The following is a 17,847-nucleotide window of genomic DNA, read 5'->3' on the forward strand; positions in this document are numbered from 1 at the left end:
ACAGATGATATGATAACGATCCAAAGTGATTTTCAAATTGCAATTTTTCAAATGTGATAATGATTGTTATTTATTAAAGTTTTGTCATCATGCTTTTAAATATTATAAACATTTTCAAATTATACTATGAAATTCAATAACAGGTTTGAAAAACGTACATTAAAGAAATTATTGTTTTTTTTTACAGATGCACTTCTTTAGGTAATTATATGCCTATAACGTTTTCAAGGGTTTAAAAACTCTTCTGCCCATCTCCTCCTGGGTCTTCCTCTTGATCGATGTCCATTTGGTTTATATTTCCAAGCAATATTTAGCCATCTGTCCTCATTCATTCTTTCGATGTGATTTTTACAGTGTTTTCTATAGTTGTGATGTATTCTGTTATGATAATTATGGATAACTGTTTTCTTATTTCGTGATTTCTTATCTTATCTATTCTTTTACAGCCTGCGAGCGTTCTTAGGAACTTAATTTCTACAGCCTCTGTTTGTCTTTTATCTCGTTCTCCCCAATTCCATATTTCACTGCCATATTTCAGAATTAGTTTTGCTAATATTTTATATAGTTTTATTTGGGTTGTTCTAGACATCTGTTTACTGAAGTATCTATTCAAAATTCCAATGACTGCTAGGAATTATTGTTTTTTATATGCAATGTCGATTTCTCCATTGGGATTCATATATAATTTCCCAGATATTTAAATTTGTTCACTTGTTCTATTACTTTCTTGTGGATGACTAGTTTGCATCTTTTAATTTCTTTACCTAGAAAGGCTATTCATTTATTTTTATTTCTTGAGATTTTAATGTCATACTGTTCTATTGTATTGTTGATATTTTTCTCTAATTGTTTTTTCTCTATTTGGTTTTCAGTTTTGAGCAAAAATAACTTGATCATCAGCATACAGAACGCTGGTTCGTTTTTATTTCCTATTTTAATTACTATGATTTTGTTTTTTCTCCACGGGCGCTCCTCGAGATTCGGGATATATATATATATATATATATATATATATATATATATATATATATATATATATATATATATATATATATATATATATATATATATATATATATATATATATATATATATATATATATATATATATATATATATATATATATTACTGAAGTTTATTGATTAATTTTGAAGAATATTGTTTAATTTTGTTCTGTTGATTTGATCATATGATTTCTCATAATATTTGTTATAAAGAAGCTTTCTCATAAAGGTTTCAAGCTGTGAATCACATTGTACTCCAGGAAATATGAGGATGATCTTGGCCTAACAATGAAAAAACGAATTTATAATTTCAAAATTATTCCTATTGATCAACATAATTTCCTTTAAGACTAATACATTTAGTCCAGCGATGCTCCAGCACCATTATCTCGTCCCTGTAGCGATTCTCAATAAGATGTGCAAAATACCCCTCTACATATGCAATCACCTCTTGATTCGCTGACCAGCAAGGAGGAGTTAAAGTTGCGGAAAGAGATAGAATCCAGAGGGAACCATATCTGGGGGAATAGAGTGGATGTTCCAACAATTCACAGTGCAGATCACTCAATTTTCCCATTGTCAAAACACCTTTGTGGGCAGGTGCAATCTCCAGATGAAAGATGATTTTATTTATAAAACAAAGAGCCAAAGGCTTCATTTCGGTGAATGCAAAATTAGATAAATTAAGTGGATATTAAATCCAACATCATTTTAAAGCAGAATACAGAAACTATTAAAGTTTCGTGCCGAAACTATAAAAGTTCGTGCAAAAATTGACCACTGAGCTGGTCGGAATACACAGCCATAATATTGCGAGTTCCCTAGCCGAAGTTGCATATATAGAAGGCAATATACAAAAACGTCTGTATATTGCCTTCTATTGGTCCATTTTGATAGGCTTCACTACTCGGACAGCTATTTCAGACTCATTGGTTTTCGTCAGAGAGTAGGCAGAAACCTAAGAGAGCAAAAACTCATGCGAGTGCGTTTTTATCTGCTGTGAGCAAGCGCAGCACCCATCTTGTGCAAAGCTTTTATATATGCAATTCTTCATGCAAGATATATCCTACACAGGTTCTTTTAAAATACCTCTAGTCTCAGCAATTTCACGCACTTTGACTCGCCGGTCATCTAATACCATATCGTGCACTTGATCAACGATTTCTGGTGTTGTTACACTTTTTGGACATCCTTCATGTGGATCAACTTCAAGGTTGACACGGCTACGTTTAAACTCGGCAGCCCATTTCTTAATTGTCGCAAATGAAGGTGAACAGTGCCCATAAACTTATAAACTTCGAATGAATTTCTTTTTGCAATAAACCTTCTTTTACAAAGAATTTAATAACCACACGATACTCAATTTTATCCATTTTAAGGGATACAGACAACACTTTTGTTTCAGATAGTTGTATGAAACAAACTACTTGATAGAATAACTTGCAATTTTACATGGATGCTTATGACAGATGTACCAACTTGGAAAAAAAATCTTGCCGATACTGTTGCCATCTATGGTCGAAGACGAGAACTTTTTCAGACTACCCTCGTAGATAAAGCTAGAGGTATAGGGGTGGGAGAGACAGAGAGTTAAAATTGAATGGGTATATTGATAAAGTTGCGGAGATAGCCCACAAGATGCTTGGCTTTTAATTCCACTTCTGGATTACCGTGTTCGTCTAGTCGCCTGGATTTGTTCTGATGAAAAAGTTGTGGAGTAGATTTAATTGAGTGACCAAAATGGTGAGTGACCTGTGAAATGCACCCTATGAGAATGTGTGGATTGAAGATCTTGGTTGATAGGATAAAAAGATTGGATATAACAGAAAATTTTAGTTTGCGTAGAGGATTGCGTAGAATTGATGAAGGGGGAATTGTTTCAGCATTTGGCTGGAGCAGTCAGAACAAGGGGCCATTCCTGTAAATTGAACAAATGTGTGGTTACTACAGATATGTTTCATTAAGGAAATACCGGGAGTCGACATATTTAAATAAATTATTATATCGGAATAAACTCGTAAAATATTATTTTAATAGTTTCATCGGTGGCGTCTTTTGGAACTGTGAGTTATTGTTCGATTAGCTTTGTATTGAAATTGCCTTTAATAATTAGGCCAAAATTATATTAATAAAATAATATTTTACGTGAGTTTATTCCGGTATTATGGCATAATTTATTTAAATGAGAACGAGATTTTTTTGCATGGAGAGTAATGAATGAGTAGAATGAAGTGCCAGTGTAAGTTGTGAGTAATTTCTTTGTTAATGGGTTCAAGGAGAGGTATAATAGATTGTGAGGACAGACTGGGTTTCATGCGATGGAATGTGCCCTATAATAATAATAATAATAATAATAATAATAATAATAATAATAATAATAATAATAATAATAATAATAATAATAATAATAATAATAATAATAATAATAATAATAATAATATCCCCGAAGGAACACGGCCTTGTCGTGGCGGTGGGGCTTGCGTGATTCAGTGATGTTAAGAGCTATTCTGGCGGTTGCATAGCTGCCAGCAGGGCCATCCTTGTCAGACAGGTCTAAACTGAGTATCCAGACTAACAGTGTCATCCCCCATCTTAATGGTGAAAAGGAAGAAGAGATCCGTAAAGGATCAGTCGATGCCCGGGTCATCAAGGACTGCATCGTATGTTGGGGATCCTGAGCATCTTGCGACAAGTGGGCTACAAGACACAACTCTCCTTGCTGAGCAATCAGGACAGGAAACTGAAAAGCGACTGAAGAAACCAAACGTAAAAATGGACTTTAGATGAAAATAGAGAAATTATGAAATGTTTTTACAGATCAATATCAGAAAAACGAGTTTTCAGAAAGCGTATGCATTTAATTTGAAAACAAAAATTCCCAGAATCTGCAATAACAGAACAAAGACTTATGGACCAAAAGAATTTCATTTTCCGTAAAAAAAATATTTACTGAATTTGAGCTGCTAGAATTGCGTAATAAACCAACAACTCCAGTAACAGAAAATCATGAGGAAGTAGCTATATCAAACTTTGGTTTTCAACTCATTAAACATCAATCTGACGACATACCTCAGAATGTTTTGACAGAGGGCAGTGTAAAATAAAGTCAGGGATATTGGAACATATGAACTCCATAATGTCCGAATAAGACTACCACCATTAAAATCTTTAAAAAATCTGAGATAAAACAGCTCCTCTTAGACGCAAATGCTGTAATTGAAACCATCACAACCAACAGTATAAAGGAAACAAATCAGCTTCTATACAGCACAGCCTATATCATTTCAGTGAAGCTTGGCTGCAAACCGAAAGAGCAAAACCCGAGGATGGAACAATTTGCACCATGGAAAATCCCGTTAGAACGAAAGGATAACAGACTTCGAGCTGATCAAAACAACTTAAAGAGTTTTAAAGAAGGACGGCTGAAAAATAATAACATCAAAAACAAACTGATTAACACATATAATTTGGCCAACAAAACAATTACTGAAGTTCCCGAAGAGCAAAAACAAAGAATTACAATGACTGCACAGAAAATTAAAAGACATGAAGCAAGAATAAATCAATATGTACAAAATATGAAATTTCGAAAGAACCAACGTCAGTTCTTCCAGTCTCTCCAGAGAAATACAAATGCAAACCATCATTCACCCGGAAAAGAAGAAACACTCAAATTTTGGAAGTCAATCTGGGATAATGCTATTGAACCCAATGAAGATGTTTTCATGGATTAAGGAAATAGAATCAGAAATGAAACAAAAACAAATTCAAAATGTCATTATCACTAAAGATATGGTCAGTTCTCAAGGTAGAAAATCAAAAAACTGGAGTGCACTTGGCAAAGATGAACTACATGGATTTTGGTTAAAACATCTAATCAGTCTACATGATCGAATGACAGAACAATTTGTTGCAGTCTGGCTCAGTGGAAGACTGGATGATATCTGGGCGCACTTTTTTCTTCATGAAAGATAAGGATAAATTTGCAGACCCAACTAACTATCGACCAATAACATGCCTACCAACTATGCTTAAGCTGTTCACTGCAATCATAACAAATTCCATATACCGTTACTTATCGGATAATCAGATTTATCCGATTGAACAAAAGGGCAATTTTCAAAAATCTAGTGGAACAAAAGACCAGATCCTTATTAATTAAATGATTCTCAGAAACTTAAAAAGAAGGACTAATTTAAACATGGCATAGATAGATTTCAAGAAAGCATTCGATTCCATCCCACACTCCTGGATCCTAAAATCACTAAAAATATTTGGAATTAGCAAAAACATATGTTCATTTCTGGCTACTGCTATGAAATCATGGAAAACAACATTAATAGTGAATAATGAACAATTTGGAGATATCAGAAATAAACGTGGAATTTTTCAATGTGATTCCTTGTCACCATTGCTCTCCAACATTTCTTTGATACCTTTGTCTATGATTCTGAAGAAAACAAAACTTGGACATGAAACTGAAAATACGAACTATGTTCAACATAGTTCGTATTTTCAGTCAGGACATCAAAATGGAATATGGTTTAGAAAAATGTGCAATTTTATCTATTAAACGAGGAAAAATTAATGACGCTAGCAATTTTAAGTTTGATAAAGAGAAATATATAAAAGCAATTTCAGCGCTGGCGACCACTATAAATTCCTATGAATATTAGAAGCCAATGATATTCTCCACTCGAAAGTTAAACAACACGCAGCATCAGATTACATCAAAAGAGTTAGAAATATTATGAAAACAATACTAAATTGATTAACCACAATTATAGCAATGAATTCTTGGGCTATCCTAGTGATCAGATACACAGCTGGCATAATAAATTTGACCAAAGAGGACTTGGACAAATTAGGCCGCAAAACTAGAAACCTAATGACTATGCATCATGCATTACATCCATGAAGTGATATTGACCGGTTGTACCTACCAAGGAGAATAGGCGGGCGGGGTCTACTTCAAGTGAGATAGACTGCGGAAGAAGAAGAAATTGGTTTAAGAAATTACATCGACAATAGCTCTCAGCCAACGCTTCAAGCAATTACGCAAGAGGGACTTTTAAAAGCAACACGAAACAAATCCGATTACAAAAAAGGAACAACAAAATATCCGATATGTGCACTGGAAACATCAACCCTTGCATGGCCAATTTCTTCGAGATACCGAGGACAAAATTGTCGTGAATAAGACATGGCAATGGTTACAACACGGATACTTTAAAAAAGAAACTGAAGGATTTATTCTAGCAGCTCAAGAACAGGCATTACAAACTAATGCAATCAAAGCAAAAATTTTTCAAAATCAATAATAACAGCAAATGCAGATTATGCGATCAGAAAGATGAGACTGCAGAACATCTAATCAGTGCCTGCAGAAAAATAGCACAAACTAACTATAAATACCGCCATCATCAAGTTGCCAAAATAGTTCATTGGCATGTATGCAAAAAATATGGCTTTCCTACTTCTGATAACTGGTGGCAGCATAAAATAGAGACTGTATTGGAAAACGAAACAGCAAAAATTCTCTGGGACTTTAGAATACAAACTGATCGGCATTTGGAACACAATAGACCTGACATCACAATTATCGAAAATCGACAGGTTTGGATTATCGATATTGCAGTACCCAGTGATAACAAAAACAAAGAACAGGAAAAAATTACTAAATATCGAGATCTGGCAATCGAAGTTGGCCGACTGTGGCTTAAACCAAAGTCATTCCAATAGTTATTGGTGCACTTGGTACAACTTCAAAAAAGCTGTCCAACTATTTACAGCGATTAAAAATCAATGAAGTGACCCCATATGACCTACAAAAAACAGCATTACTTGGAACAGTTCATATTTTACGACGCTACCTGACGGACTATTCTTAGATTCTTGCGTAGAATCTGAATTTCTCTGTATCACGAGTCAAATTTTTATTTATATGATATCTTGTTTTGACTGTGTATCAATTATGTGAATAAAATAATAATAATAATAATGCAATTGAATCTCATGGTTAAGGAAAGTATATTAAAATCTGAAAAACAAAAACAAACTGGGATATTGAGATTAGTTTTTACTTATGCATATGACACTGTCTGCCTACACAAACGTAATACAGAAATTCGACAATGTTTGCCAAAGGAAATAATTGCTATGACAATTTACAAACACAACGGAAAATTTAGACAAACATATAAAACATAGACAAACACCTAATGAGAACTACAGAAAATTTCGCACTAGCTAGTGTATTTAACTTGTCCAGATGAAAAATTTAATATGTCAATTGATAACTAGAAAATTCCTTTTATCTCCTTATAGGGAAAAGACGAGGCCGTTTCAATCTTATCTAACTTTTGGATACTCAACGTACAGAACAACTCCAACGGTAACCAATCGAATCAGAGGTAGTTAGCCCAAGACTATCACTAATTTCAAGCAGCGCCCAGTTAAGGTACAGTTAACAAGTGCCGCTATCTGATGGGTCCTAATCCTAACACAACATCTTATTGTCTGATATAGTGTGGGATCTATGATCGCTTTTCTTGAGTTTGCAGGAGAAAAACCTGGAAACTGACTCCAAAGATCGCAACGTAGGAAACTATAGAAGAAACATTTACTCTGGTCAGCAATTTGAATCGTGCTTAAGTCCTTCTTCCGGCAGCCTAGCACTATAGACTCAAACGCCACTTTGACTGAGCTACATAGGAAATAGATAATAGAATATGCTAAGTCTGTATATTGGGAAGCTAGACGAAACAATTAATTTAGAACAAAATATAAATTATCCAAAAATACATATTGTCCGTATATCAATGAAAGTGATCAAACTAACTTTAACATTCTGAATTGTTACATAACTCAGAAATAGAACAGGTGCTGAAAGACTGAATGCAGATGGAAGGTTTGTGGAAAATCAGGAGAGTAAACAAAATAGCTGTAATAAGCAACGTGGTGGTGATTTGTAAGAGAAGAAGGTACTATTAATTTGTCCATTTGGTACTTCCTCCAGTTTGCCTAGGTTTAACATTAAGTTGGTAATGATTGGCACAGAAAGAACCCTTTTTCGGAAGTAAACCACTGCAAAAGAAGATGAGGTTTTGCATTACCTCTCTACTAGTTCTCCCACATTCTTATTACTAAATGAAATAAGAAGATATTAATTGTCATTTAATAACAAGGACGACAGGCATAACCATTTGAATAAAATTGTAAGTCACAATATGGAGGAACTCTCAAGTGTTAAGGTACTAAAGAGTACTGAAACTGACCATTCGGAGTCGACTTTATAATATTGAATTCTAAACAATATAAATCTCTGAAGTGCCCAATTAAATGTTCTGGATCACAATTATTTTCTCTGCCTCGAAGAGACCGCTAAACTGTCTGACATGTTTATTCGACAATACAATCGCTTTTTATTTTATTAACGATGATCCCAATATTTTTAACATTTATCCTTGATTTCTGCTTTTAAAAATATAAACAAATTCCTGAGCAAGAAGGCTGCATGACCCTCAAGTATTAAACAAATCACTCACTTTTGGAATGTCGTAAAGCTTATCAATAATTATACAGATAAGAAATATGTTCTAAGGTACTGCACTAATAATTAAGAAGAAACTGTACTGAAGAAAGGATTAGAAAGTTTGATACATTATATCCTCAACTGTCTATTTTAATGACGAAACAAAAATAGATCTGAGAGATAGAAATTTAAATGGTATCTTCTTCTTTGAGTGCCATCTCCTATCGGAGGTCGGCGACCACCTTGGCAAATTTTGAGCGATTCTCAGTTACTCTGAGCAGTCTCTCAGAGTTCATACCAGTCCACTGTCTGATGTCTGCCAGTCAAGATTTTCTTCGTCTTCCTTGTCCTCTTCTTCCATTTATCTTCCCTTTTATAATCAGTTGAAGTATATATAAAAAAACCATATAAAGAAGTAAAACTGCATATCTTTTTCATTACGATGTAGGTGACCAAGATATGCAGTTTTCCTTCTTTATATGGTATCTAAAGTTTACGTGATTTCCCCATTTGTTCCAGTACTTCCTGATTGGACGTTTTTGCTGTCCATGGGATTTTTAGCATTCGTCTGTATAATCACATCTCTAAGGCTTCAAGTCATTTTATTGATGTTGTTTTTAAGGTCCAAGTTTCTGCACCGTGCAGCAGTACAGACCATATATAGCATTTAACCATGCCTACTCTAAGCTCTAAGTTTAAACTGCGGTTACACAGTGTTGATTTCTTCAAGAGAAAATTTTTTCTTGCCATTTCAATTCTAACTTTTATTTCCATTTCTGGATTGCAATATTCATTTAACCAGCATCCGAGATATTTAAACTTTGCCACTCTTTTTGTTTGTTTCCTATTTAAAGAAAGTGCTAAATAAAGAATTGGTTTCTAACTTATGCCCATGAATTTAGTTTTGGTGATAGTTATTTTTAATCCCATTTTTTCACTCTCTTCGTTTATTAGTTCCAAAAGATTTTGAAGATCCTGAATATTGTCAGCCAGAAGAGCTGTATCATTAGAAAGTTTGATACATTATATCCTCAACTGTCTATTATTTTAATGACGAAACAACAACTGATCTGAGAGATAGAAATTTAAATGGTATATAAATTATTACAGAAATTCTAATATGCTATATTAGTATATATTCGCTATATCAGCGAATTTGGATCACAACTACATAGCCTAGGGACAGGAAAAAATCAGTTTATATACCTTTATTGAAGCTAGGCGACGCAAGAGAGTGCAAAAATTACAGAACTATAGCACTGATTTCTCATGCAAGGAAAGTCTTACTTAAGATTATTATTATCATTATTATTATTATTACTATTATTACGGGTAACTCCAAGGAGTTCTCACACACATCGAAGGAGGCCGTAAACATCATGTTCATCAAATATTCAACATTCATACAGTATCTATCACACTTTGCCTTAAACTCATTCACAGTCCTAGCACCCATAACAGACACTGGCAGCTTATTCCACTCAGTCACCACTCTAAAAGTAAAAAACCTAGCTCTAACACCCTTTAACAACCACACCTTTTCCCAACTTCCATGGATGGCCCCTAGTCATCCGACCACCAGTCCTGTTCTCAAAAATATCCTCTGAATTATTCCTATAGAAATCCTGCAGTAATTTGAATGTCTGAATCATATCCCCCCCCCCTTTCATCCACCTATCAACAAATTTCTCAAACCAACAAATCTTCAACGTGTTCTCATAAGGTTAATGCCATAGACCTGCTAGCATCTTGTTCACTCGCCTCTGGATCCAATCCACCTCCTCCCCATCTAGAAGAAACCCAGGCGATTAAATCTGGGCACAGTAGTCGAGATGGGGTCCTATCAAGGCTCGACACAGAGGAAAAATAACTTGCTTGTCTCTGCTCGTCGATGTATTTTTTAGCAGCCAAGTGATTTGATGAGCTGATTTAGCCACCTCTGCAATGCGCTTCTAAACTTAACTTCCTATCCACCAACACTCCCAAATCCCTGACCTTATCAATCTCCTTGAGTACCGTTCCACCAATGTGGTATACTGTGCTAATCTTTTTACCCCAAAATGCATAACCCCGCATTTTGCCACATTGAATTGACATCCATTCTCCTTAGCCCAGTCCTCCAATCTATCCAAAGCGTCCTGCAAAATTTTGATATCATCTGCATTCACTATTGCCCTACCCAACTTTGCACCTTCAGCAAACAAATGATTTGTTCCTATCAGATCCTTTCCAATGTCGTTAAAGAACAAATTAAATAGTAGTGGTCTAAGAACAGAACCCTGCAGCACACTACTAGTCACAGGCCGTCTTTTGGACTCTACTACTGAATAAACTACTCTCTGATATCTTTCCATCAACCACCCAACTATCGATCTCACCAACCCTATATCCATCCCCATATGTTGCAGTTGACTGATTAGAATTCCATGTGGTATCCTGTCAAAAGCCTTGGCCAGGCAGGTCCAGCAGAATCACTGTCAACCCATTACCCCTGTCCAGTTCAGCCGTCACTGTGTTATAAAACCTGAGCAAGTTACTGAGGCATGATCTACCCTCACAAAACCATGCTATCCCCCATACAGTATCTCATTTTCCTCTATCCATTCCTGTATTTTACTTTTGACTACTGACTCAGATTAAACAACATGGCGAAGGGCACTGACTATTCTTTAGCCGCTTCGCGTAAGACACGTGCTGGTATACCATCCAATCCCACAGATGTATTAGCATTAAGGTTTTGTAATAGAGTATTCACCTCCACTTCATTCACTACAATTCCCATATAAACTAATGTAATTATAAACTAATGTAAATATATAACTAATATAAACTTCATTCCTTCAATGTCACACCTGGGTGATATACTCTTGCAAAGTGCTCGCTCAGTAATTCCACTATATCAACTGATTGAGTGACCTTCCTACCATCCTTAAAATCATTCTACCTAGACAGTTTTTCTCTTACTTGAGGTATATCGAAAAAACTGTTTGGGATTCTCTTTAGCTTGCATTACTAATTTTCTTTCATAATCTGCTTTTGCATTTCTTACCACACTCGTCACCTTTCTGCTCTGCGCTCTACACCTTTCGTGAGCTTGCAAGTCACTTTTTTCCTTAAATTCCCTCCACAGTTGTTTCTTTTTTTTTGCAGCTCAAGCTTAATGGTGTTATTCATCCATTTAACTCCTACTTGATTTACTATTCAGACTCTAGATATAGAGTCATTACCTCCTGCAAACGCTTCTTGACCACTTCCCATGCACCATCAACATCCAGCCCTTCAGTTTAAGATGCCAAGGCACTGAACCACGCAATATCCTAAGCTTTTCAAACTTACTAGAATGGTAAATCCACATGTATCCTGTGGATACATGTGGATTTACCGTTCAGCCACATTTAGCCACCTCCCAGGTCAAGACCTTATGATCACTTTCAACAATTAGTGCAACATGGACATATTCATTACAGACAAGTTCTCAGATGCTGTTACTAGGTCAAACACTCTAGACTCCTAGTATTTTCCATACATGCTGTCTCAGATAGATATCTCTTAATAATGTAAAATCCAGTTCCTTCTCACATTTGTCCTCTCCTCCTACCAATCAATGTTACTATAGTTGAAATCCCCGATAATAAGTACCCTCCTTCCACTTATTGCATCAATTTGTTTATGCATACTATCTCCACCATGTATTCCATCACCTGGTCTATAGCAGCACCCAACTGTACATTTTGTTCTGCTAGTCTCAATCTCACACCAAATAGCCTCAAATAACTTCATTTCACTATTCTGCAATTCAACTTCTATTCTCCATGGCTGCAGTTCATCAGCTATCATCAATAACACTCCTCCTCCCATTTTATTCTCTCTGTCCCTCCTGAACACACTATACCATTCACATTCTATCCTGCTAACTATATCATCTTCTGTCAGCCATGTTTCACTAATGCCAATAACCTGTGGCCAGGTAGAGTCATCCAAGGCCAAAAATTCTTTCTTCTTGTTCGTAATACTCCTGGCATTAGTATACATGAAATGCAGAGGTCCATTTGTTAAGTCGACCCTATCTTGATGCGTTATACTAACTGTCACGTTATATGCATTCTTACACTCAACTGCCTCACTGATACCTGCATATCCTCTTTCACACCCGCCTTAATGGTTCTAGTTTTTCTGATTTTGCAGATTCACTTTCACTTCATTCAGCAACACTTTTTCGTCTCCGCACATCAAATCCATTCAGATTCAAGCCATCCGTCTTGTCCAAATCCTTTCACCCATCAAATTCACTCCACACGTTCACAAACTCCACACCACACCGTCTGCATAACTTGCGCATAGAGTCATTTGCAAATATGGCCCTCCTAAACTCTTCTTTATTATACCGCGGAGACAGACTCACTGTCCTAACTCACTACTCTTTTCTTTTGCTACCGCTAATAATTTCTTTAAGTCCTCTCTCATAGCAATTTTATCTCCTTTCAAATCATTTGTTCCCTGCCACGACTATCATTTCTTTCACTCTCTGTTTTGCACTCTAATACTCTCACATACATCCTTAATTTTCGCACCGAGTAAGTACGATTTCCTCAAACTCTATTAGATCATTCAGAAAAGATTGGAACCATTCATGAAGAGAGAAATTCCAGATGAACAGGCAGGATTTCGAAAAGGCAGAGGAACGGGAGATGAAATCTCCAATGTGAGATGGATAATAGAAATTGAAAAGTAATTGAAACAGTGATGAACTTTAATACTTTGTAATTTGACTTAACTGAAAAGAATAAACAAAAAAAAATATGGAAGCAAATGCTTTGGACAAGTAGCCAAGGATTTGAATGGAACTCATAACAATACCCCAATCTACGTGTACTTGTATTTAACACCATATTATCAGAAATTATTCTACTATACAAGGAAACTAAAAACAGAAAACTATTTCTAGTTTATATGGATAAGAGACAGTAAATAATTCCTTAAGAAGACACAACATGCAAAGCCAATACCAATATAATTTTAGATCTCAACAGTCTGTCACATTAAAATGAACACTGATGCGTTGTATATAAGGGAACAACATGCCAACCTGGATGATTTCAGACCGCCAAGCATATGTAGTCACCCCGAAACATGACAGTTGCCATATTCTAAACTAGATAACAGAATGGAAACAAGTGACTACCTCCAAAAAAAAGGGACTATCTATTCTTCACATCAGCATGAGTAGCATTCAAAAATACTAGCTGACTCAGCAAGCTTATCTGAAGGAATATATAGACAACATGGTAATTTTAATATCAACAGCAGTATCCACAACAAACAAAGTGGCGACCATCTACCAAATGCCAAACTTTCAACAACACAAACCCTACAGACAAACTAAACGAAGCGGTGGTATAATAATATTTAGCAAATATGAATTATAAATAATAGAAATAAACTATAAATTAGAATTTGCAGAAAATATATGAATCGAAGTAATAAATATCAAATAACAGAACTCCTTCATATTAAACACAATATACAAGGCATCCTATTTAAGTCCCACAAAAATTATAGATGAATTTAAACTGATGGCTTTCTACCAAGGAAGAAGGCGCCTTTGAATACCTTGTAAGAATAGGTGACATGAATATAAACATTATAAACATAACAACACAGCACAATACTAGACCTCTTATCAGCATATAACATAACTCCATCCATACAGTCGTATACACGAAAAGAGATAGTCGAAATACCATCACTTTATCCTGTATTGACCACATAAATATACGGGCCCCTCAAAACAGCTATACAGCAGCCGTCATAACGTGTAAACTGGCAGACCATTATATGACTGCACTATAGTTGCATAGTGAATCAGCACCCTTAACACTCGCTGAGACTACAAAGCAGTATAAAAGGCATCATAAATGAAACTATAGTAAACGACGGAATCAGAAAAATAGACTGGATGCAGTTAGCATCTTTAGACTCTGCTGATGCTGTATAAAATAATCTTCAATGTACCTTTAATAAAATTTATAACAAATCATTAACAAAAATAAAAATACGCTCCTAAACTAGATGGAATCCATCGATAACAGACATGCAAAGAAAATATGCCCTATTGAAACAACTTAAGAAATTATCTAAAAATACTACTTTACAAGCAAAATACAAAAGAAAATGGAATCTCTTAACACAGATATTAGAACTGCAAAAAAGAAACTATTATAGATACAAATTAACAACAACTCAGAACAAAATGAAGGAAACCTGGCACCTGATGAATGAAATGCGTAACAAAACATACAAAACCACTGCCTCAGAATCAATAAAAACACAACTTTGCTTGCGAGCCCAAATCCCTCAAACAGTTCAGAAACAACTTTAATCAGCACTTCGCGAACTCTGTCGAAAAACTGCAGGAAAAATTCTCTTCCTCACCAAAAAAAAAAAAAAAAAGAAATATTCTCCACTCGGACCACAAGCAACACAGTCAATGCCGTTCCCCACTTACAAAAGAGGAACTGTCACTTGCAATTCATCAAATTAATCCTACAAAAGGACCGGAAATAGACGGAATGAGACCAGCAGACATTAAAATATTCTATAGCTCTCTGGAATCACGGCCGTTGTGAACACAAGGCGAACAAAGGAGTGCTCAGGGCGGACCGAGTCTGAGCCAGGCCAGAGGAAATCACGAGTATCATGTATTCGCGATCATTGCAGATGCTCAGTCAGAGGTCGTATGCGATGCGAAGTGTGTATTCTCGAATCGTCTACTCAACTCGCCTCCCCCACATCAAAAGATTAAATCCTGAGCTGAGCGCAACACTGGGAACAGCAACATTCCTAAGTTTTCACAGACTTAATGAACGCTAGTTAGATAAAAAAAAAGGAATAGTATTAGTAGTTTTTATTGACCTAACAAAACGTTTGACACACACTGACACAGAAAACCTTGTTGAACAAACTAACACATATCGGGATCTGAGGTCGTCTATTTCAGTGGTTCAAAGCATACATGAGGACCAGAAAGCACATCGCACGTATAGGATCTACATACAGCCAAGAGGTACCAGTAACGTGCGGAGTACCAAAAGAGCTGATCTATCCAAAACCACAACCATCACACAGCTGAAAATAACGCGCTTTCTCGGACGTCACTTCGATGCTGATTAATGTTGGAATAGCCATACACATTATCTATACAACAAACTCAGAATAATAGCAAGCAAACCATATCAATTACAAGACTGCTCCAACAAACACAAAAATATTAATCTACGAAGCATTATATGAAAACATTTTATGATACGCAAATACATCATACTAATTCTGTGCAGACTTCAAACTAAACAGATTACAATTCATGCAAAATAAAATGCTGAAACTGGTAATCTGGGAACAAAGTGAACAGCACACACCTATACGGACAAGAAGGAAAGAACACAAAGTATTTATGAAACACTTATGCCTCTAAACAGTAGTGATAAAACCTTACTTCAGTTGAACCTACAGTGTTACCAGAAAAACATATCTGATAACAAGACTACATTCAACAAAGTACATACCATATAAGTATAATAACATTTCCTACCTGCTTCAAAATATTTAAACCGTCCTCATGCAGTTGTAGTCCATGTTATAAGAAATGTCACGTTGGTGTTCTTCTAGGCGAAGAGAGATGGACTTTTTTGTCTGGCCATAAGATGGTGTGCTGCAATTGCAAATGATTTTGTATACTCCTGGGAACAGAAGAGGGTTGTGTTTTACACCATTACATTTCTTATAACAGAGTCCGTGCTAGTGCCCTATCCGCCACATTTTATATTCGGCCACGACAACATCAAATAGACTGGAACCTAAACTCAAACATCCATAAATGCTCCGATGAATTAGAAAGACGTATCTTGGAATCCAAAGAAATAGCTCCCGACCCTACCCATCTAAACAGCAATCTCAGTTACTGCCTGGCCGATTCAAATAGCACTGTAATCCAGTTTTGGCGCAATCATGATATCATTCACACGCACAGTGTTTCACTCCAGGACTAACACTCGGACTCAATTTCAAACACGTACAATATATTTTTAACATGTTCTTTTCTCCATGGTACTGTATTCTCCTGACGTAGTCTGCATTTCCAATGAAACTAGTAGCAAAACCTAATTAAATCTTTCATATTTTTTATCGCTGTTTAAGTCAGTTAATAATTATAAACGTTATTTAACCGAGTGAATTACTTTGTGTGTGTGCGTGCGTGCGTGCGTGCGTGCGTGTGTGTGTGTGTGTGTGTGTGTGTGTGTGTGTGTGTGTGTGTGTGTGTGTGTGTGTGTGTGTGTGTGTGTGTGTGTGTGTGTGTGTGTGTGTGTGTGTGTGTGTGTGTGTGTGTGTGTGTGTGTGTGTGTGTGTGTGTGTGTGTGTGTAATCAGCTACCGTCTTTTTATTGCCGTATAGGGTGTAGGCGAGGGTTGAACCCTATCTAAAGTTTGGAGACTGAGTGGGCAGTTCAGTCTCCACTGGAATCCAATCAGAGATATCACTAATTAAGCGGCACGCAGTGAATAGAGAGACGGCTCAACAAGTGCCGTCATCTCGTGGTCCCTTACTCTAACACAATAAAAAAATGTTATTATTATTATTAATATATAGGTTTCTATACCAAACCGAATCCATAATATGTGATTATATAAAATCTCTCATGAATAATAACTACTTACCTTATCATGTTCAATTGTACTTATTTTTCTAAAGGGAATGTACTTAGAGAATTGTTATTTTGTCTGTAATAAACTTGTAATTGTAATAATTTAACCCTGAGCCTTTGTTAAATAATGTGGCGCATGACTCATCGTGTAATGCTGTTAACTCATGTCTAATCAGAAAATGATATTCTAAGAATAGGGAAGAAATTTAAGCATTGCTATATATGGCAACTTCAAAAGACGCGTGAAGTATGGCGTCATTATGACGGAAGTAAAAACATCCCCATATATGGAAGGTTCGAGAGACATTCGCATGCGTATAACGAAAGTCCGTGCCTATATACGGAGAGACGTCGATGAGAGCTTTGTGTTTTTTTTAGGGTTATCCCCTTCTTTTACCTGGGTTCGTGACCACGTGAGGTGCGTCGTTGGTAATCAAAGAAAAGCGTTGTAGGTTCTGAGTGTTCTACCTCAGTCCACCGTCCCCTGAGGTGTGATGTCGGCATTCGAAGGGAAAGAGCTGCACGTATCCGCCAGGTTAGCGGTCCCAAGAGGGCATAGAATAATAGTTTATGTAAAAGGCAGTGCTGAACGAGAATTGTAAGTACTCAT

The sequence above is a fragment of the Typopeltis vanoorti genome, chromosome 2, assembly GCF_054136105.1.
Source record: "Typopeltis vanoorti isolate ZY-2024b chromosome 2, IOZ_Tvanoo_1.0, whole genome shotgun sequence".
NCBI lineage: Eukaryota > Metazoa > Arthropoda > Arachnida > Uropygi > Thelyphonidae > Typopeltis > Typopeltis vanoorti.